At 30.4% G+C, this 7,954-nt stretch overlaps 1 long non-coding RNA gene across 1 annotated transcript; it reads left to right on the top strand.

Moving 5' to 3' along the window:
- The first annotated feature begins 4,795 nt into the window (after positions 1 to 4,795).
- On the top strand, positions 4,796 to 7,055 carry LOC105422734 (uncharacterized). The gene is made up of 2 exons (XR_967295.3): positions 4,796 to 4,923; positions 6,681 to 7,055. It is a non-coding gene; the product is annotated as an uncharacterized LOC105422734 (long non-coding RNA).
- Positions 7,056 to 7,954: the final 899 nt, after the last annotated feature.

Genomic DNA, 7,954 nt, shown 5'->3' with positions numbered 1-7,954 from the left:
AGTAGTGTTTATGATGGCATAACAAAAGAGTATATTCGATTTTCCATCCACTTCGCGTTTCATCTGAAAAAAAATGCTGCTGAAGCCACTGCAATGATTTGTGCTGCATATGGAGAGAACGCTGTAAGCCATACTATATGTAAAAAATGGTATCAAAAATTTCGCCAAGGAGATTTCAGTCTTGAAGATGAACCGCGTGCTGAACGCCCTCAAAAGATTGAAACGGACGAATTGCAAGCACTGCTATAATATAAACTCTGCGCAAACTGAAAAGGAACTTGTAAAACAGCTTGGCGTTACGCAGCAAACCATTTCCATACGTTTACATATGATGGGAAAGGTTCAGAAGGAAGGCAGATGGGTTCCGCATGAATTGTCCGAAGACAACAAAAATCGTCAGCGTGACACTGCACTCACTTTGCTTTCAAAGTTCCGGAAAAAAGATTTTCTGCACAAAATCATTACAGGCGATGAAAAGTGGATTCTTTATGATAACCCTAAACGTAGAAAATCATGGGTTGACCCTGGTCAACCTTTGACATCGACGCCAAAGCCCAATATCCACGTCAAGAAAGTTTTGCTCTCTATCTGGAATTGGAAAGGTGTGTTGTATTACGAGTTGTTACCGGGTGAAACAATCACGGCAGACCGCTACCAACAACAATTGACCAATTTGAGCGATGCATTAGAAGAAAAGAGGTCATTTACTGGCCAAGGACGTCGTAAAATGATCTTGCTTCATGACAATGCTCGATCACATGTTGCGAAAGCGACTCAGGACCATATCTTTGCGTTAGGCTGGGAACTTCTCTCGCACGCGGCGTATAGCCCAGACATGGCGCGTTCTGATTACTACCTATTCCGGTCGCTGCAGCATCATTTGGCTGATACATTTCGTGAGATTTGAAGACATACGAAAATGCATTGATGATTTTATCGCTTTAAAGCCGGTGAGCTTCTATCGTCAAGGAATTCGCAAGCTACTCGAAAGATGGCAAAAGGTCGTTGATGCAAACAGGGAATATTTCGCTGATTAATATTTTTTTGTTTTTGAATAAAGATTGAATTTTACAAAAAAAAGCTCAGAACTTTTTTGTATACCTAATATATTGAATTATTGAGATAATACTGAATTTACTCAAAATATCCCAGATATACTGCGAATATAATTGGCGAATATATTGAAGACATCTTGGAATATACTGGTAGAGCTATTTCAGTAACAAGATGATGTCATTATGAAAATGATTTAACGTCATTTTTCGTCATTCGATGTCAGTATACTAAAAAACAACGTAAAATAAATGTAACATTTGTCACGAAATGTTATTGTCATAAATATATTGTCACTTAATCGTCATTTTTAAGTTATTTTTAATGACTATAATACCACTCGTCTATTCTGAGAACATCTAACGGGATATCATACAAGTATATTCGAGATATTCTCCAAACATACGAAATACGTACCGGGACATACTGTGGAATGTACTTAGATCGTTACTACCTCACTAATCTAATCCCCAGTATGTACTGGAGAATATCTCGCAGTATGGCCATAGGATAAAAAATAATTTAAAAACAGTATTGTTGCGGCCGTGCGGTGTTCCGTTCGGCGCTGAAATTAATCAATATCAATCGATAAGAGTTTGAATAGAGGATCGGCCCTTGGCAACGCGTCGTTCTCCGACTGTTTTACAGATTTCACGGCCAGATTCCGCGGTGGCCGGACGCGTTTCTGTACCGTTGGTTTAATAAAGAGCGAACTTTTCTTTAAACAGTGTTCTTCCTTTCCGAAAGCGCTCCGCCGAGTATCGCGATCTCGGGAAGTAACGCCGCGAACGCGACAGTATTATAGTTAGAGAAGAAACAAAAAGACAGCTAAGAATAGAAGGATAAAAGAGCAATTCAATTTAAAGAAAAAATTAGGGAGAATTCGGATAATAAAATATTGATAGAGTGCTTTAGGAAATTAGAGAGAAACAGCGAAAATAAGAAGAGATGAAAGTCGGAAAGGGAAATGTATTTTGGAAGGACGGAATGTCGTGAAGAAAAGTTAAAAATCTTAGGAAGAACGCGAGGTTATGAGCATACTAATAACAAGGGACTTAGAAATACAAAAACAAATACAACATAACAAAATCCAAGATTCGAAATATGGGAAAAGATATAAAGAACTATGTATGTTAGGGATATCCGAATATTTAAGGGAAGATAGTCATAAAAATTTTCAAAGAATTATTGCGAAATTTAGATATGAAAACGAAGAATTAAGTAATAGATAATGACGCGAATAGGATAAGAACGTATGTTGTGCCATACTGAGATTGAAACATTAAAACATTTAGCGAAAATGTATAGTAAAGATAAGAAATTACATAAGAATAAGTCAGCAGCTAGGAGAAAAATGGAAAGGAATCAGTTGGATGAAGAAAATCGTAAAAACAAAGAAAGAGAACAAACCCAAAGAAAGTACGGAAAAGTAAGAAAATAGGCAGATAGCAAAGTCAGAAAGAGATTTAACCAAAATTAATAAGCTTAAGAAAATACTTATATATCATGTTAATACATCTTAAATTTATATATTGTTATGTAAGATCGATGTAGAATCCCTTTCAAAGCCGAAAGAAATAAATATATGTCTATCTAATAATAATGTTTCTAAAAAAAGTATTAAAATTTAAAATTTTAAATATTTCTTAAATGTTTAAATGTTTCTTAAATGTTTAAATGTTGAAACGTTTTAAATGTTTAAATGTTAAAACGTTTTAAATGTTTAAATGTTTCTTAAATGTTTAAAATGTTTCTTAAAATCGCTATCTGTTAAAGAATTAACTATATTTATGTAATTTTTACAACGTGGTTGTAATGTTAATATTTTTTTTTTAAATATAAAAACATAAAATAATATATTTTCGTCTTTTTCATCTGTAATATCTGATTCGGATGAATCAAATAATTTTATTGATTTAATTAAAATTGTAGTTGTTAGTGCCATACGTGTGTATATACATCTAGCGACTAAATAGTCATCTTGGCAGTACTGCGAATATTGTTTTACTATAGGCTGGAAAAAGCAATAGCAGTAATTACAGAACACATCATTTGCACTGCTTTGTGATGTCATGTTCGCAGCACTCGTAGAGACACTGGGTGCGTTCCTTTATTCACTCCGAGTGCTTATGCTATGACGTAATGGAAGTATACTGCAGCTATCGTTCCATTTTAATTTCGTGCGCTTTCTAACTGCTTCAAGATTATAAAACGGAACGCAGTTGCAGTATGTTTTCTGAAGCTCTAACTGAAATAATGGCTGACATCTAATATTAAAGAATATATAATTTTATTATATATATTAAATATAATATATATATATATATATATATATATATATATATAAAATTAATAATAATAAAAAATTAATAATAATAATAATAATTATTATTATAAATATTATAATTATATATTAATAATAATAAATAATTTCATTATATTATTATATTATTTCATATTATACGCTTTATTTTCCTCAGCATCAAGGTTATTTCAGTCTCCATGGAAGCAGCCATCTTTGTGCTCTGACTGCTTTACCTCGCAACAGAAAGTACGTCAAAATCAATGACGTCATACAATTCAAGTACTTTTGTAGTGCACTGTTCTTTATATCGGAACGCTATATCAGAACGTAGTACTGATAGTACTCGGAGTGAATAAAGGAACGCACCCACTATAATCAGAGACTAGCCACGAAAAAGCAATTTTCTATTGGTCCGCCATCTTTTGGCTATTCCCACTTATTTTCAAATACATTAACTACATTAATCTTAAATTGTAATATTATAATTTAAAAACATAAGCGTTTTAAAAGTAATAAAATGTGTATATTTATAAAACTTTATTTTACATAATTATATTACCAATTTATTAATATATATCCTTTAATTTTAAATTTAAAATTTTTTTTTCGCTATTTATCTTTTTCACCACGAGAGCAAAAATTAATATAATACTATTATACTACTGTTACACTATAATATTTTTAACTTTTTGACACACACACTTTCACACACTTGTTAAAACGATCCTCTGTGAAATCGATACAATGACAGCTATTCACAAAGTTAGTGCAGCGAGAGAACCCATCACGTCAATAAACTTCGAAAAAATTTCGAGAGATGCAAGTATCAATCATGCCTTTTTTAAAAAGAATTATTATACATATTTATTATTATTATAAACAAACTTTATTACAATATAAAATAAAATTTCAGTAAAAAAATGAACATTCACACATTTTTTACATTGATTTATCACAATTAATTAATTTATGACTATATTTTGCAATTTTAGTATCTCTATTATTTAATAATATATTATCACGCTTTCCACGTGTTTAATACACATGCACAATACACTTAAATCAATTCACATGCAAAATAAAAAAATCGCTATTGGTTAGAGTGAGATGATGTATATTTCTTTCTTTCTCGTTTCAGGATTTAGCCAAAACATGGCGGATCAGAATCTCTGATTGGCGGATCAAAGTTGCGGCCAGTTTAATTGTAGTATCTCTAAGCATTGGCAGTAAATATCGGAATGCAACCTTGATTTCTGTGTTAGTGTCGGTCCACAATAAGTATTTAATCTTTAAGTCGTAAGAAATTGACCAATCATAGTCGATTATTCTTTTCATATTCGATTATAATTGGTCAATTTCTTATTTCTTAAAGCTTACTTAAATCATCGATTGTGGACCGACACTTACGTAATCATTGCGCTCAATTTCGTCAATGGTAAAGCTGGATGCACAATGAAAAACACAAGCTCGCACACTTGACCAGAAAAAAGATCCGATTGAGGAATTACTATGTTAAATCGTTTGTAATTCGTTTGAAGAGTTTTGAAGTGCAATTGAAAAGATTTGTGAGTCATTCAGTCAATTGTATTATTTTTTTACTATGGATTTGACCGGATTAATTGGCTGAAGATAAAAGAAACAATGATTTTGTATGGAATCATTTATATTTCGTATGAAGAGTTATAAAGTGTCATTAAAAACATTTGTAAATCATCTAGATAATTGTAATTAAATATTTAAAAGTCATGTAATTAATCGAAATATATATAGATTTTAGTCTAGTTTCATCAAATGCCATCGGTAGTCCTTTTAGTATTCCAAAACTCCTGGTTCTTTTCAATCATGACAATAATGGCTAAGTTTTCTCGAGTTTTTGGGCAGGATAAACGTATTTCTTGTAATAACCTTTGAAACAACGGTTATGCTTTTAAACTTTACATCATTATTTTCTAATTTATTAACCAACCATTTTATACGAGTATCGAATACATAATAATCCTAAACTTTTGCTTAGAATGGTAGAATATTGCATTTACAAAATACTGTGCTCATACGTACTATTGCCTAATATATCAGAGAACATATAACATCTCATATAACATCTTAATAATATATCATTTCTCGTATATTCTTAAATTTATCTTCAGAATATATCGAATATACCCTATTAGCACATGATCTCATACGAATATTCTATATTTATATTGAATGTATTGTGATCATAACAAAAATACTAAGATTATTCGTACAAAATCTGTGTAGAATATAATTTGTTGTATCCCAAGTAGCAAGATGACATCATTATGACGATGATTTAAGATTATTTTTCATCATTCGACATCAGTGTACTAAATAATGACGTAAAATAAACGTGGCAAATAACATTTGTCACGAAATATTATAATATATCGTTATAAATATATCGTCATTTAATCGTCATTTCTAATGAATAAATAATGAAATAACATTATTAATTATTATCATTCTTAATTAATTGTAATATATAAATAAGAAAAATATTTCCCACATTTAATATAATTACTCTAATAACACATGATATCATTCAAATATTCTATACTCGTACTGAAAGTGTTATGATCATACGTACTATTGCCTAATATACTGAAGAACATTTATATGACATCTTGATGGTATATCATTATTCGTATATTCTTAAGCTTATCTTCAAAATATACCGAATATACTCTAGCAGCATATGATATCATATTCTGCATTTATATTGAATGTACTATGATCATATCGAATATACTAAGATTATTTGTATAAAATCTATGTATTCCAAATAGCAAGATGTCATTATGACGATGATTTAAGGTCATTTTTTGCCAGTGTACTAAAAAACAACGTAAAATAAACGTAACATTTGCCACAAAATATTATTATAAATATATTGTCATTTAATCGTCATTTTTAAATCATTTTTAATGAATAAATAATGAAATAACATTATTAATTAAAATAACATAATTAATTAAACTATTTTTCTTAATTAACTATAATATATTATGTATTAAATAAGAACAATATTTCCCATATTTAATACAATTACTGACAAATTCATAAACAAATAAACAAAATATATTCAACAATTTATAAACAATTTTCATAATAAAAATGATTCTCATTAAACACAATATAGGTTCACGCATCTATATATGTAATTAAATTATCCACAAATTATATATGCAATCGAGATTTTAAAATGAAGACTATTTATATGACAATATGATAACATTCATTAACCGGATCTATCATATTTTATGTCAAAGTTTTGTGTTTACTTATTAGATCATCATTTCAGTTGCAGGTTTCATCCATTATAGAAGTTAAGGAGCATCGAGATGGATTCCAAGTAGGATGGGTGACCATTTTAAAAATATGTAATGATACAAGATAAAAAATGTTTCAGTACTTTCTCTCATTTTTTTCACTTATTTTCCATAAGAGGTGTCACGTATATTATAGATTTTCATGATCTTAATAGCTGTTTGGGATACCCTTATGTCTTACATGATATATCGTTTTTAAACCATTTTCATTCTATGGTCATACTGCGGGATATTCTCCAGTACATATTAGTACGTATTTCGAATGTTCGGAGAATATCTCGATATACTTGTATGATATCCCGTGGAACGTTCTTAGAATAGACGAGTGCTATTAGAGTATTAACAAATTCATAAACAAATAAACAAAATATATTCAACAATTTATAAATAATTTTAATAATAAAAATGATTCTCGTTAAACATAATATAGGTTCACGCATCTATATATGTAATTAAAGTACAAGAATTATATAAGCAATCGAGATTTAAAAATTAAGACTATTTATATGACAATATAGTAACATTCATTAATCAGATCTATCATATTTTATGTCAAAATTCCGTGTTCACTTATATCATCATTTCAGTTATATTATCATTTCATCCCATTATAGAAGTTAAGCAGCATCGAGCACGATTACAAGTAGGATGGGTGACCGTTTTAGAAACATGCAATAATACAAGATAAAAAAATCACTTTCTTTCATTTTTTTTCACTTATTTTCCGTAAAAGGTATCACGTATATTATAGATTTTCACGATTTATATGGCATCTGGGATACCCTTATGTAGGTATGTGATGTATTAGATGTACAAAAAAGTTCTGAGCTTTTTTTTGTAAAAAACAATCTTTATTCAAAAACAAACAAAAAAATATTAATCAGCGAAATATTCCCCGTTTGCATCAACGATCTTTTGCCATCTTTCGGGTAGCTTGCGAATTCCTTGACGATAGAAGCTCATCGGCTTTGAAGCGATAAAGTCATCAATGCATTTTCGTATGTCTTCAAATCTCACGAAATGTGTATCAGCCAAATGATGCTGCACCGACCGGAATAGGTAATCGGAAGGCGCCATGTCTGGGCTATATGCCGCGTGCGGGAGAAGTTCTCAGCTTAACGCAAAGATATGGTCCTGAGTAGCTTTCGCAATATGTAGTCGAGCATTGTCATGAAGCAAGATCACTTTATAACGTCCTTGGCCAGTAAATGGCCTCTTTTCTTTTAATGCATCGCTCAAATTGGTC

Source organism: Pogonomyrmex barbatus, unplaced genomic scaffold (genome assembly GCF_055798465.1).
Source record: "Pogonomyrmex barbatus isolate J1 unplaced genomic scaffold, ASM5579846v1 scaffold2, whole genome shotgun sequence".
Classification (NCBI taxonomy): domain Eukaryota; kingdom Metazoa; phylum Arthropoda; class Insecta; order Hymenoptera; family Formicidae; genus Pogonomyrmex; species Pogonomyrmex barbatus.
The sequence above is the reverse complement of the archived record's forward strand: the minus strand, read 5'-3'. Positions and strand labels throughout refer to the sequence as shown.